We start from the raw sequence: 16,379 nt of genomic DNA on the forward strand, positions 1-16,379 counted from the left end.
AACTGTGACTTGACTGGATTCACGAAGATCAACTGTGACTTGACTCGGCTCAGGAAGATCAACTGTGACTTGACTCGGCTCAGGAAGATCAACTGTGACTTGACTCGGCTCAGGAAGATCAACTGTGACTTGACTCGGCTCAGGAAGATCAACTGTGACTTGACTCGGCTCAGGAAGATCAACTGTGACTTGACTCGGCTCAGGAAGATCAACTGTGACTTGACTCGGCTCAGGAAGATCAACTGTGACTGGACTTGGCTCAGGAAGATCAACTGTGACTGGACTCGGCTCAGGAAGATCAACTGTGACTTGACTCGGCTCAGGAAGAGCAACTGTGACTGGACTCGGCTCAGGAAGATCAACTGTGACTTGACTGGATTCACGAAGATCAACTGTGACTTGACTCGGCTCAGGAAGATCAACTGTGACTTGACTCGGCTCAGGAAGATCAACTGTGACTTGACTCGGCTCAGGAAGATCAACTGTGACTTGACTCGGCTCAGGAAGATCAACTGTGACTTGACTCGGCTCAGGAAGATCAACTGTGACTTGACTCGGCTCAGGAAGATCAACTGTGACTTGACTCGGCTCAGGAAGATCAACTGTGACTTGACTCGGCTCAGGAAGATCAACTGTGACTGGACTCGGCTCAGGAAGATCAACTGTGACTTGACTGGATTCACGAAGATCAACTGTGACTTGACTCGGCTCAGGAAGATCAACTGTGACTTGACTTGGTGTTGTGGTAGCCGCCATTTTGTGAGTGGGTTCTAGTGCAGCCACCATTAAAGGCACAGAATTAATGTTGCGTTCCTCCGCAACCCCCACAGTGAAAAAAGAGCCAGTTAACAATAGAGCATAATCTAAAAAATGACAGTGATGTACGAGGTCCCTCATGGATTAATCGAGACTTTAAGGGTTGATTTATGCCTTCACAAAAAAAGTCTATGAGAACACAGTCAGGCAGATCAAAAAAATGTGCCAAATCCAAAAACTCCTGAATATATACCTCTAACGGTCGCGTACCCTAGTTCTAGGGTTAATAATAGTTTTGCGAGGTTCATACCTGGCCAGTGTTCTTGAGAAAAGCTGCTGGATCCTCGTGGGGCGGAGTATTCTGTTACTGAGGGACTGCGTTGAGAGGCGTGCGGATCCATATGCAAGCTTTATTTCCCAAAACAGAGTCAAAACAGGCAAGGGTCTGACAATGGCAACCAGGTATTAAGAGGGCAAGACAAAAGAGTAATCCAAAACACAGGCAGGGGTCAAGACAGGCAGCAAACGATCATCAAACAAGGAAAACAGTCCACGGACAAGGACACGGACAAGGACACAAGGACACGGACACAAGGACACAAGGACACAGGGACACAAGGACACAAGGACACAAGGACACAAGGACACAAGGACACAAGGACACAAGGCAGGAATACATGGAAAACCGGAATAATACTCCACCATGTGTTTGAAGGAGTGCAGCTTATAAAGGGAACCTGATGGGAAACAGGTGTGAGTGTGATCAGTGCCTAGCTGAGGGATTGTGGGAAATGTAGACCAGAGTGAAGTGACTGTGTGTGTGCAATGAAAAGTCTTAATGGTGAAACGGAGACCTCTGGTGGGGAGTGGAAGGAAGCAGCAGGCGGCGGAAAACGTGACAGATCCATTCAGGGTCAGAACAATTTGCTGTGATGTTTGGAGAGTTGTTGTTGTGGCTTTGGAAGGCTAATGTATAATCACATTCGCACCCATGCTGTTGGTCTACGATCAGCACAGCTGTTGTTATCACACTCTTGTGTGAAGTGTGATATTGCTTAAATATATTTATGAGGGGTTTTATAATGTCCCAGAATGTGGAGAATACTTGAGGGAATGGGATCAGTACATGACCCAGGCGAGACTCGAACCTGTATCCCTGTAAACAACTCGCATGTGCCATGAGCACCTGCTCTACTCAATAAACCAACTGGGATTTAGTTATTTGCAATTTGACATGATGTGGCTGTGTAATAATATAATATAAATTTTATTTATTTATTTATTATGATTTCTGAACAGTCACTATATTATATTAAAAAATACTAAATCAGTGATCTCATTTTGGTTGTTGTGATTCGAACAAATTTCATACTTTCACAGGCAGTCATATGAAAGTTATGTGAAAGTTATGAAAAGCTTCAGAAAAGACATCTGTTTTGTCAATTTTTTGTTCCCTTTTCCGGATGGAAAAATGAATGAGTGTTATCATTCAGTCTGTTTTCCTATATTTTGTAGTTATATAAGTTTTTCTTTAGCCTTTGATTATCAGCCCAAATTCATTTATTCAGGATCTACATATGAGTGTATGTATTACATTATAGAAATACTACTGTTCTCCAAGCAGTTGCTGTTGACTTGGATCAGCAGATGGACAAAGACTTGGAACAGCGCTCTGTTTTTGCAGGCAGCTGGCCCTCAGTTGCATGACACATATGCTGTAGTGGAAACCTGGCCTCAAGGAACACAGGGATTCCCATCTACGTGGCTTAACTGTTCTCACAACACTAAACCACAACCAGTGGCGGGGAGGAGTTAAAGACAAGGTGTTTAAGACAGCGGAAGAACAGTAATGATGGAGAGTGATTGGTCAAAAGTTGTTTAAAAAGACGCCGTGCTTATCCTGACGTATCGTTCAAACATCCCGCAAGCAGCTGCAATTATAATCAAAACTGGACTCTGAAATCAAAATAACAAATTACATTGGATTTGTACGGAGCCCCACACATGACATGCAAGAAAAAGAAATTAAATCGTGCGCACGATTTACTAAAACAATGGTTCAGTGAGCATTCAGCTTGATATAATTTGTCTGTGTATGACTTTGGACAGGATTTTAGTCTCTGCATGCCCATATTTTTTTAGCCAAAGTTAGTAAGACCAAAATCCAGGCCACAAAAGATTTGTCATTAGAGTTCTTTAAACCATTTAGAATGGAACTGTCTATCTGAAAAATGTTGCCTATTAATTTTCCATTTGCAAGACTTTTAAGTTTGTTGTCTGATTATCTCTAGTATATATACTATCACAGATGTTTATTCAGCATGTGGATAGACTTCTCAGTGGGAGTTCAATGAGAAGAGTATGTCCTCCCTTCCTGGAACAAACGTGACAATCAATCAGTTTCTTTTGCCATTACTTAAAATGACAATGAATATGTAGTTTTGTTTAAAGAGCTGTTTATATGAACATCTTGAATGTTTATCATTTTTGTGACTTTTCACATATACCTAATGGACAATGCTGAATTACAGTTTAAACTGAAAGAGAAAAGATACATACCCCCAGTTTCACAGACAATATTTAAGCCTAGTCCCAGACTAAAATGCATGTTTGAACTGTTTTAACTGAAAGCAACTTGCACTGACATATCTTAAAATATGTAAGTGCCATTGCTTTGTCTCAAGATGCACACCTGTAATGTTTTTCTTCTAAGGCACGTTTATAAAAAGCTAAATGTCTTAATTGAACTAAGGCCTGATGCTGGTTTAATCTAAGCCCTGTCTGTGAAACCGGGCCATAGTGTATTAACACTTTCTCGACTCATTGCTTTGACATATAGAGACTTCAGAGCATTAAAAAACACAGGCCCACAACGAAGCACATATTTCTTACAAAATTTGTTCTAGAACTCAACCTCCACATGTTGTTCTGGTTGTGCTTGAACACATTTTAAAAATTGTGTAAATAATCTTGGACATTCAGTATAATAGCTCTCTTGTGAGGATTGTAAATTATGGAGTGCCGCAAGGATCTGTGTTAGGCCCTCTGCTATTTTCAATATATATGCTGCCACTTGGTAATATTATGTAAATCCTAATGCTCAAAATAATTAATTGGTTTGAGTAGGACTTACTTAAATTTAACAAATTAGTTTAGTCAAATTAACTTTTATGAATATTTAGCACTTTCTTTTTCTTTCAAGTTCACAGAACTTATATATTTTAAGTAAACTGAACTGTTTCATTGTTTTGAGTTTTATGAACTTATTTCTTTTAATTTAGACTAACTTAATTTTAACTGGGCTGGGATTTCCAATTTCCAGCATGCTTGAAAGGGAGAGTAAATGCTAAAATTAAGTGTTATATAATGTTTTTTGTGCAAGATTAATGTTAAGTGGGATATTTATGTTTTGTTATGTTAATTTAGAAGAGTTTTTGTTTATGTGAGTTTTTGGAGAGTTACAATCATGGTGACAAGTGGTGCATGCGGCTTGGTTTGAGAGCAAAAATGCTTTACAGTATATTGCTGTACTCATTCAGCAAGTGTTATACCATGCTATTGTTAACATGTTAGCAAATTAGCAAGTTAGCATTTTCTAAATTAGCTTGTTATAGCTAGCTAACAAAAATGTTAGGGATAACAAAAACATTGAGGTTACATGAAAATTTAAATTTTAAGTTATACACTACCGGTCAAAAGTTTGGAAACATTACTATTTTTAATGTCTCTTATGCTCATTAAGGCTGCATTTATTTCATAATAAATACAGAAAAAACAATAATATTGTGAAATATTATTACAATTTAAAATTATGGTTTTCTATTTTAATTTACTTTAAAATCTAATTTATTTCTGTGATCAAAGCTGAATTTTCAGCATCATTACTCCAGTCTTCAGTGTCACATGATCCTTCAGAAATCATTGTAATATGATGATTTGATACTCAGTTATTATCAATGTTGAAAACAGTTGTGTTGCTTAATATTTTTTTGGAACCTGTGATACTTTTTTCAGGATTCATTGATGAATAAAAGGTTAAAAAGAACAGCATTTATTCAAAATATAAATCTTTTCTAACAATATAAATCTTTACTATCACTTTTTATCAATTGAACACATCCGTGCTGAATAAAAGTATTAATTTCTTTCAAAAAAAAGAAAGAAAAAAAAAATACTGACCCCAAACTATTAAACAGTAGTGTATATTGTTACAAAAGATTTCTATTTTAAATAAATGCTGATATTTTGTAACTTTTTATTCATCAAAGAATCCTGAAAAAGTATCACAGGTTATAAAATAATATTAAGCAGCACAACTGTTTCCAACATTGATAATAAATCATCATATTACAATGATTTCTGAAGGATCATGTGACACTGAAGACTGGAGTAATGATGCTGACAATTCAGCTTTGATCACAGAAATAAATGACATTTTAAAGTATATTAAAATAGAAAACCATAATTTTAAATTGTAATAATATTTCACAATATTATTGTTTTTTCTGTATTTATTATGAAATAAATGCAGCCTTAATGAGCATAAGAGACTTTGTTCAAAAACATTAAAAATAGTAATGTTTCCAAACTTTTGACTGGTAGTGTATGTATGCGTGTACTCATACATTTTAATTGTTCTTAACTTGAAATGTTTGAGTACAAAATAAAAATCTGCCAGTTCTGCTTACTTAAACTTTGAGTTTCTTAACTTAAACATTTTGAGGCAACTGATTGCCTCAGTTTCTTTGAGTTTTGCCAACTTATTCGGGTTTACAGTGTAAGAAAACATGGAGTTAGTTTCCACTGCTATGCCGATGATACTCAGTTATATATTTCATCACGACCAGATGAAATCTCTAAATTATCCAAATTGACATAGCGTGTTAAAGATATAAAACACTGGATGACCACTAATTTCCTTCTATTAAATTCAGATAAGACTGAGGTACTTATTGGACCAAAAACCTGTACACAGAATCTCTTTGACTACAATTTGCATTTAGAAGGATGTACTCTACATTTAAAGACCTGGGTGTTATATTAGACAACAACTTGTCCTTCGAAAATCGTATGTTACAAAAACAGCCTTCTTCCACCTCAGAAACATTGCTAAGCTATGGAACATGTTTCTGATGCAGAAAAGTTAGTTCATGCATTCATGACGTCTAGACTCTATTACTGTAATGCATTACTAGCTGGTTGTCCTTCATCCTCAATAAACAAGCTACAATTAGTCCAAAATGCAGCTGCTAGAGTTCTTACCAGGTCAAGAAAATATGATCATATGACACCAATTTTATCATCTCTACACTGGTTACCTATTAAGTTCCGTATCGATTATAAAGTATTGCTACTGACCTATAAGGCTCTAAATGGTTTAGCTGCTGTGTACTTAACCGATCTTCTATTGCCCAACAATCCCTCACGCTCTTTAAGATCACAAAACTCTGGACTTCTGGTTGTACCTAGGATATCTAAGTCCACTAAAGGAGGGACAGCGTTTTCACATTTGGCTCCTAAACTCTGGAATAGCCTTCCTGATAATGTTCGGGGCTCAGACTCACTCACCCAGTTTAAATCTAAATTAAAGATGCATCTCTTTAGCCAAGCGTTCACATAATGCATCTCATACCCTTGTACTCCACTTAAATCAGATCAAATGCACATGATTATCTGTTATGTTACGAACAACAGCTACGCTAATTAGGTTTTTTTCATGCATGGGCTGTTAGCCTTAACTTTTGTTATTGTAGGGTTCACTGAATAAAAAATAAAATAAAATAATTCACAGGTGTATTTTACCCCTGGACTTTAAGGGTTAACATATGTTGAGGTTCACTGAAAAATAATACATTTAAAAAAATAAAATAAAAGGTGCATTTTACCCTTGGACTACTAGGTGTAATTTATCTTTTGTTTAGGTTCAGTTTTTCTTGTATTTACATAATAAATCATGTTGTATTTAGAGACTTGCATTCATACCAAATAATTTATGTACAAGAAACAATCCTTGCACAATTTATTAAGAATTGCAGCTGCGTCTCAGACACTGTTTGTGAACACTCAAACACAATGCTTCCAAAATACATTTACTGATGTCTGGGTTTTTTGTTGTCATGTCAGAATCAACTATTTAATGGATGTGACCGCATCTCTCTGAATGTCAAAACACTGCCATCATTCACTGTGAATAAATAAGGTATCATGTGAGATCATCGTAATCCATGTGTGTGGTGAAATTCGTCAGCATCTGGCTAATGTCCTGCTAAAAAGCGGTGTGCTAAGGATTAATTCATCACCCTGACATACGGAAAAGCCATAAGAATTTGGCAAAGGAAGTGCTTTCCCAGTAGCTGACCTTCAGGGGATCCTTCCACTTTCTTTTCCTAACACATGCACAAGATCTTGAAAAATGAGGAGGACAAGAGTTTGGCAGCTTGGGGCAAGTGTCTGTGACATCTGCTCTATCTCTCTGACAGGCTCAATCCTTTAGAATAAGTAATGATTCTCATGACAAAACGGGAGATTCAGTGCAGCTGGACAGGATGGCACACATAAACATCTGATTGACAATACCGCACACGGTATAAAAAAAAAAAAAAAAAAAAACACTTTAAAAAAGCTTGTATGGAAATTGTACTGATTACGTAAATGTATGCAATGAACTTAAAATATAAAAGGGTTAGTTCACCCAAAAATTAATTTCTGTCATCATTTACTTCCAAATCCATAAGACTTTTGTTCATCTCCGGAACACAAATTAAGATATTTTTGATCAAATCTGAGAGATTTCCATTGAAAGTCTATTCACCAAATATGGGACACTTCAAAACGTTCATAAAGAGATTGTAAAATTAATTTTTGGATGAACTATCAGCATTATTTACTACATCTAAGAATCACTTTAAAGCGTTAGTTCACCCAAAAATGAAAATTCTGTCATTAATTAGCTACTCACCCTCGTGCCGTTTTACACCCGTAAGACCTTCGTTGATCTTTGGAACACAAATTAAGATATTTTCGTTTAAATCCGATGGCTCCATGAGGCCTACATAGCCAGCAATGACATTTCCTCTCTCAAGATCCATAAAGGTCCTAAAAACATTTTTAAATCTATTCATGTGAGTACAGTGGTTCAATATTAATATTATAAAGCGACGAGAATATTTTTTGGTGCACCAAAAAAACAAAATAACGACTTATTTAGTGATGGCCGATTTCAAAACACTGCTAAAGGAAGATTCGGAGCGTTATGAATCAGCGTGTCGAATCATGATTCGGATTGCGTGTTAAACCGCCAAACTGCTGAAATCACATGACTTTGGCGCTCCGAACCACGGATTCGACACGCTGATTCATTACGCTCCGAAGCTTCCTGAAGCAGTGTTTTGAAATCGGCTATCACTAAATAATTCGTTTTTTTTTTTTTTGGCGCACCAAAAATATTCTCGTCGCTTTATAATATTAATATTGAACCACTGTACTCACATGAACTGATTTAAATATGTTTTTAGTACATTAATGGATCTTGAGAGAGGAAATGTCATTGCTGGCTATGTAGGCCTCACCGAGCCATCGGATTTCAACAAAAATATCTCAATTTGCGTTCCGAAGATTAACGAAGGTCTTACGGGTGTGGAACGACATGAGAGTAATAAATGACAAAATTTTCATTTTTGGGTGAACTAACCCTTTAAACAGCGTAGGGTGCTGGACAATAAGAGAGGTTGTGATAATAAAGTGTTAGTGAAAAATACATAAGGTGATGCAGTAGTCTGAGTATGTGTGCTTATGCTTAAGGCAGATGCTTTTATATCTGCAGATTTGTTTTTATAATGATCCATTAGGAGCCTAAAAGCAGTTTAGTCCGATATTTTATCTGGATATTTGGGGTGATTTGTGTTGAAATGTCATGCTTTAGGACTTCAATTCTTAAGACCCTTTTTCTTTGAAGCTTACAAGTAAGATAATCAAAATCATTGAGTGCTGCGTACTATAAAACTATCCATGGGATGGGCAGATATTGTAAAAGTGATATATATCTGGCTCCAAGTTGGTGGAAAAAAATATGGTCTCAGTCATTTATAAACTGTAGCCTACAAATAAAATATTCTTATTTCATTTGGAAGATATCTGTCAATGCCTTGGAAAGTTTTGAATATTATCAAATATATTAGTACACACATTAAGGCCTGTACTATATTATAATATTATATAGGATATTATATGAAAGTCCTTAACCCTTAACCAGTGCACAACAATAAAACATACAAGCAGGTCAATGTAAAATCACCATAAACGTATAGCTTTGTGTGAGAAAGAATGTGTTGATTTGCCAGTCGGCATTAATTTATGACAATTCATAACAAACAAATAAATGATCAAAAAATTCATAATAGGCAAAATGAACAAAAATGTAATGAAGACTACTAATTAATACCTGATTGTGATGTTGTAAAGCCAGTGACTGATTTCTACTGACTGAAATCAATCATCCTACTACTTATGTAATGTAATGGCAAATATCCATCAGGAACCGATCAAACCGATTTCTTCCAAAGAATTTATCACTATAATACACCACATGGTTTTGATGTAGTATCACAAATAACCATCTGGAGGCTGTCTGATCTCCAACAGCATGGGACACAACGGAGCGTATTTATATTCCATTTTGTGGCTTACAGTTCTGTTTGTGATCAGTTTGTAAATACTGGCAATGGATTCAAAGCCAGTTGCTGTTGTAAATGTGTTCTGGCAGGTGGCAGGTGAGTGTCCTCCAGGTTACAGCGTTATGTAACGTGTACTGCAGGCTGCACCCGTACAAGCCTCTCAGATAGCAAATAGATCAAAATGACAGCAATATGCATGTTCACAATTTGAAACATTTTTTATATGCATCTCTTATTTTTTATTTACTCCATCTTTATTGTTTTATTGTATTGTATCCTGCACAAGGGACACATTTAGCCGGTCATTAGCGCTTTTCTCTGCACTCAAAGCGCTTTACATATAAAGAGGGGAATCTCCTTAACCACCACTAATGTGCAACACCCACCTGGATGATACGCCGGCAGATATATTTCGCCAGAACGCCCACGACATACCAGCTTTATCGGTGGAGAGGAGACGGACCGATGAAGCCAATGAGCAAATTTGGCCAGGATGACTGGGTTACACCCCTACTCTTTTTTCAAAACACATTTGGGATTTTTAATGACCACAGAGAGTCAGGACCTCGGTTTAATGTCTCATCTGAAGGAAGGTGCTTTTTGAGAGTATAGTGTCGCCATACTGGGGCGTACTGGCGGTACTGACTGCTAATATGCTCACTTTGGTAGACTGCTCCCTATGAGCCTCTCATATAGCTGAGGCTATGTATTCCCTTGTATCCAGGGCTGTCTGGTGCCAGGTTGGGGCTGTTTAAACTTCCCTAATCTGAAGTCAGAATATTTAGGGGTTATTCCCTAAACACCTATGGATGCTGGCTTGGGGAGCAGAGCCACTGTGCATCTCTTGCACAAGTCACATAGGATGTGTCCATGGGTGTTGACATGCTCTTCTGACTTCGGCTAGATCTGTAGAGTCACTTAAAGGGTTAGTTCACCCAAAAATGAAAATAATGTAATTTATTACTCACCCTCATGCCGTTCCACACCCGTAAGACCTTCGTTAATCTTTGAAACATAAATTAAGATAATGAAATCCGATGGCTCAGTGAGGCCTGCATAGCCAGCAATGACATTTCCTCTCTCAAGATCCATTAATGTACTAAAAACATATTTAAATCAGTTCATGTGAGTACAGTGGTTCAATATTAATATTATAAAGCGACGAGAATATTTTTGGTGCGCCAAAAAAACAAAATAACGACTTATATAGTGATGGCGATTTCAAAATACTGCTTCAGGAAGCTTCAGAGCGTTATGAATCAGCGTGTTGAATCACAATTTGGATCGCGTGTCAAACCGCCAAACTGCTGAAATCACGTGACTTTGGCGCTCCGAACCGCTGATTCAACACGCTGATTCATAACGCTCCGAAGTTTCCTGAAGCAGTGTTTTGAAATCGGCCATCACTATATAAGTTGTTATTTTTTTTCTTTGGTGCACCAAAAATATTCTAGTCGCTTTATAATATTAATATTGAACCACTGTACTCACATGAACTGATTTAAATATGTTTCTAGTACATTAATGGATCTTGGGAGAGGAAATGTCATTGCTGGCTATGCAGTCCTCGCTGAGCCATCGGATTTCAACAAAAATATCTTAATTTGTGTTCCGAAGATCAACGAAGGTGTTACCGGTGCGGAACGACATGAGGGTGAGTAATTAATGACAAAATTTGCATTTTTGGGTGAACTAACCCTTTAAGTGCTATCCCCAATCTATTTGTGCATACTCACAGCTTAGTCATTTCTTCAGCATGGCATAAGTGGGTATTGCGTTCCCCATATAGTAAACACCAAGATTCAGCATTGAAGTTCCACTTTGAAAGGGAACATCTCAGGTTGTGAATGCAACCCTGTTCCCTGAGAAGGGGAACAAGACAATATACATGTTATATAATACTGCCACGAGTGCCTCTGTCCATGCAAGACCACACTGGAAATAATAATGTTCTTTGGTGACACATGGCCATATTTAAAAGAGAGCACAGGAAATGTGTTTTTCATACAAACCATGTGTGTGGTTGTGTTCCGTTGGAAAAGACCGTTCTCCAGTGTCACACCTACGCTTACATCATAACGTGACACCCTGAACTCTACAATGTACTAAAGGAGAATTTCACAGCAGGCTGACTATGACAGGTTGCCAAAGCTACTGCTGCAGAAATATCTGTATAAAGCAGGCTACTTGTATCTCTGATGCAGGGCAGAGAACTACAAAAAAACAGTTATGACATAGTGCACTTGGTATAAAACAGAAAAGTCCTTAAAATTTTCCATCCATATCTCACTGCTGCTTGTAACTGTCTGCAATTTGTCCTTAATTGTTTCCATGCAAGTTTATTGTGGAAGAATGGTTTACAAGGGGACTCTATTTCTGTGTAATGTGGCCTCTTGCCTGTTATATTTTGGCCATAAATCCAGCCATAAATATCATACACCTCCTCAGGACATACTGGCTGCACCACTGTTAAAAAATATTTATCACGATTTAATTTTTTTTAAAAAGAAGAAGAAGAAAGAAAGTGGAAAACAATCTTTACTATCATTAGACATCGCATTTCTTGATTCTCAACAGTATTTTAAACACTATCTCATGACCAATTTGTACGTATTTTATGAGGTGGCTAATTCGTACGACCTCACTTGTACAGATTCATACGATTTGTCTAAACCCCAGTGACGGGTAGGTTTAGGGGCGGGGTTAGGGGTAGTTCATTCATACAAATTCATACGAATTAGGCACCTCGTACAAAACGTACGTATTGCCGTAATATCGGGTTGGTATTTTTTTATGATTAATATAATTAGTTTATGATATACAGTAGGATTATCATTTATCACTTTTTAGTAACTGTAGATGTGTGATTTTTTTTGTTTTTTTGTTGCTCCTCCAGGATTCATATATATACATAGATATAATCTTGCAAGCATTTTTATCTTAGTGTTTAATTTTTGTTTTCACAGAACATTTTTAAAACCTTTCCAAAGTCTCCTCCAATAAATCTCCAATAAATATCAAAATACACAGTGTTTGTACTATTATGTTTTATGCTGTGCGATGTTTTGACCATTACGTTTATGCAGAATCTATTAGCGTTGAAACAGCTGGAAACTGAAAGCATCTGGAAACCCAATTATTTGACATTTTATGGCCATTCAACTCAAAGCTCAAGTATGTATGGAAAGTCAAATTTTGCATGCACTACAACAGTATGAGATGCTGAAAGCTCTGAGTTATGTGGCTTTAGTTGGTATCAGCATGTTTTGTGAAGACAAACGTGAGATCTCTGACAAACAAACAAACAAACAAACAAACAAAAAAAGTAAATTGAGAAGATGTTTCTTGGATGGCTCTTCAAAATCCATGTGTCTATGAATCCAACTGCTAGTGGAATGCTGATTCAGATGGAGCTGTCCACACAATTATTACCTTATTATGTGTGGAAAAATTCAGAGCGCTTTAGACCTTCCAAGACCAGGATGGAGAGGTATATAATTCCTCCTGCTAGTCAGCTAAAGAGGCTGCTAAAGTGAAGGTAGTTCCAAAGGTGGAGTTAAACCAACAGAATAAAAATATTATTAAAAAAACAACTCTACATGAACTCGTAATAGATAAACCTTTGGACATTTCATGAGTTTGGTGTCTTCCCAAAATATTTCTTTTGTTTCAAGTATTTTTATTCTCCAGCATGTGATAGATAATGGCAAAATATCTCATGACAGCTGCTCTCAATCTGAAGGCTTACATGGGACAGAAAGCACTTGCATGATGATATATTTTGTTTTTATGTTTACTCTCGATGTCAACTTTCATATAATAAAATATGAGTTGATCCATTTATTGGGCTCCATTTATTGGGCTCCATTTTGATTATATAACCGCTGAGACTGCTCCTTTATCACAATACAAATGATGCTGCTCACTGAACATGCAATTAAATAACTTCAGTATTTAAATCATTTTGAATGATAAAGTAGTTTTTTTTTTTTTTTTTTTTTGGATTTTCTACTGTGTGTGTAATGCACACATTTACTGTACTTGTGGAGATAGAAGTACTTGTTGGAACAAACTGTTTCAAGTATGCAGTAAAATGTTTTGATAACCTAAAAATATGCTTCATGTCATCTAAACTAAATGGTTTTATTTAACAAATGGTCTGATAGAGTTGTATTGTTTATACTCTTTCATGTGGAGCTGCTACAGTTAAAGTTGAAAACTGAATCACAGACAGGAACTAATGCGAAAAAATGCAGGATGTGGTTTTACAAAGAACAACATACTTAAGGTCATGTAAACAGAATAAATACTAGTCTAGTCCAGTCACTTTTTTTTTTTTTTTTTTTTGAAGAAGAAGAAATAATTTCATTCAGTAAGGATGCATTAAATTGATCAGAAGAGGCAGTGAAGACATTTATAATGTTACAATTGATTTATATTGAACTTTCTATACCTCAAACAACAACAAAAATATTAAGCATGCACAACTGCTGTTTTCAACACTGATGATTATAAGAAATGTTGTAACACTTTGGTGTGGGGAACACATATTCACTATTAACTACGACTTTTGCCTCATAAACGCTTAATTTACTGCTTATTAATAGTTAGTAAGGTAGTTGTTGTAGCCTTTAAGTTTAGGTATGGGGTAGGATTTAGGGATGTAGAATAAGGTCATGCAGAATAACAAGGCATTAATGTGTGCTTTATAAGTACTAATAAACAGCCAATATGCAAGCTAATAAACAACTAGTTAAAGGTCCAATGTGTAAAATTTGGGAGATTCTATTGACAGAAATGTAATATAATATACATAACTATGTTTTCAGTGGTATAGAAAGACCTTACATAATGAACCTTTATGTTTTTATTACCTTAGAATGAGTCATATCACATACTCCGCAGGTCCCCCTTCCATGTCAAGTCATCATTTGCTCCGGCATGTTTCTACAGCAGCCCTAAATGGACAAACTGCTCAGAGCGTGTTTAGTCACTATGTTGATGTTCTTCTAAATCGTTCATGTTTTAGAAGGCAGCTTGCATTGTCACTATGTTGAATACACACAAAGTAGTAGTAGTAGTAGTAGAAGCAGAGACCGTTCTTTGTTAAGCCTTGTTTACACTACACGCATCTGTGGCGCGTTACGACTGCGACGCGGCTACCGGAGCTGATCCGTTTCAGAAGCGTCCCAGAAGTGGCTCGCCGCGCCGCTTCGCTAAAATATTTTTGAGGGACGCCGCGTCGAAGCTGCACAGTAAATACAAAATAAAGGTCCAAAATCCTGTCAATTTCAAAATAAACAAAATTTACACATTGCACCTTTAAAAGTGAGAATTGTTCCCCATACTAAAGTGCTACCGAAATGTTTCTTGAGCACCAAATCAACATATTAGATTGATTTCTGAAGGATCATGTGACACTGAAAATTTGGCTTTTCCATCACAGGAATAGCGCTGAAACCCTATTGTAATTGTTAAATTTTCCAAAGATCAGCGTTCTACCCTAAAAGTGATCGGGCAGACCAAACCGTAAGTTTTGAGGGCTGGTAGTACTCTTACCGCCTAGAACGTCACCAAGGCTCGCCCCGATCGGCCTGATGGGGGTGCTACAGCGGTCAAAAGTATGAAATGGCTCATAACTCCTGAACCGTTAGGCCCAGGCTCAAGTGTCTTATATAGTTAGAATCTGTGGCTCAAGGTGGACATGATGCATGTCTCGGATTCGCTCATCGAAATTTTCGGGTATTTTAGGTTTTTTGAAAATCCTACTTTTGCAAACTAGTCCTATACCTAGGCGCTATAACTGTTAAAAAACTTTTAAAAAACTGTTTTTAATGGTTTTGGATAAAAATGTATATAACTCTGTGTGTAGTTGACTTATTTTCACGGGAGGTATGTCTTTAGACTCCTGAATCCTTGCCGAGTCCAACGATACCAGACTTGCCAGGTTTCGGCTTATGGTTTGTGCAACGTTGTGATTTAGCGCTTAAAAAACTTTTGCGAATATCTCCGAAACCGTTAGTCCGATCGAGACGAAACCACCGTAGGAAACACGAAACCTAAGTTGGTTTACTAAATTTAAAAGCCCAAATGTCAACATTTTGATAGGACGTGGCAAAAAAAAATCAAAACAAAGTCATCCATTGGTCATTTTTTATGTTCTCATACTTATAAATGTTTATAACTCCAAAACGAAATGAGATATTTTCACCAAATTTGACACACACATGTATGGGCTCACTCTGAGGACACATAAAAAAAGTGGTGGGATTGTGCCTCTTGGTGGCGCTATAACTGTCAAAAAACCTTTAAAACCCATGTTTTTCCTTACTAAATCGCCAGTATTGGCTGTAAATGGTCTTTTCCATAATAAAATATAAATATAATGCTTTTTTATGCATGTGCTTAAAGGCCTTAAAGTGCTTGAACCCCGATAATTGCTGCTCGCAGCTATATTTAAACGTATAATTTTGATGGCGGATTGTAATCCAGAAACGTCCAAATGACAATCATCAGTGGCAATGGAGATGTTCTCTAGGTCAAAAGCAAAAGACTTCGGACTGTGGAGTGGCTACAGAAATTGAAATCTACAGGTAATGCTAATACACACTAAATACACATAGTCACGCAATGCTGGTGTTGTTAACATTAACAATTTGAGAACAAAGTATAACAATAATAATTTGCACAGTTTGATGTGATATGAGCTAAGCGATTGTTATATTTAATCACCATTGGCAGGGCAATTTATTGTAATGCTTTTTTTCCTTCAGTTGTTCAGAACAAAAGTGCCAGACATGTTACATACTTGTTCAGACGACATTTTCCAGTGAAAATTCTTTCTTTGGTTATACTTCCAAGACTACAATCTGTGATTCCGAAGAACAGTATCCACACTAATGTGTTGACTGACAGCAAACATTAGATTCATCCGCGCTGAGGAGCTGTGCC

The sequence above is a fragment of the Ctenopharyngodon idella genome, chromosome 15 (genome assembly GCF_019924925.1).
Source record: "Ctenopharyngodon idella isolate HZGC_01 chromosome 15, HZGC01, whole genome shotgun sequence".
In the NCBI taxonomy this organism is placed as follows: Eukaryota; Metazoa; Chordata; class Actinopteri; order Cypriniformes; family Xenocyprididae; genus Ctenopharyngodon; species Ctenopharyngodon idella.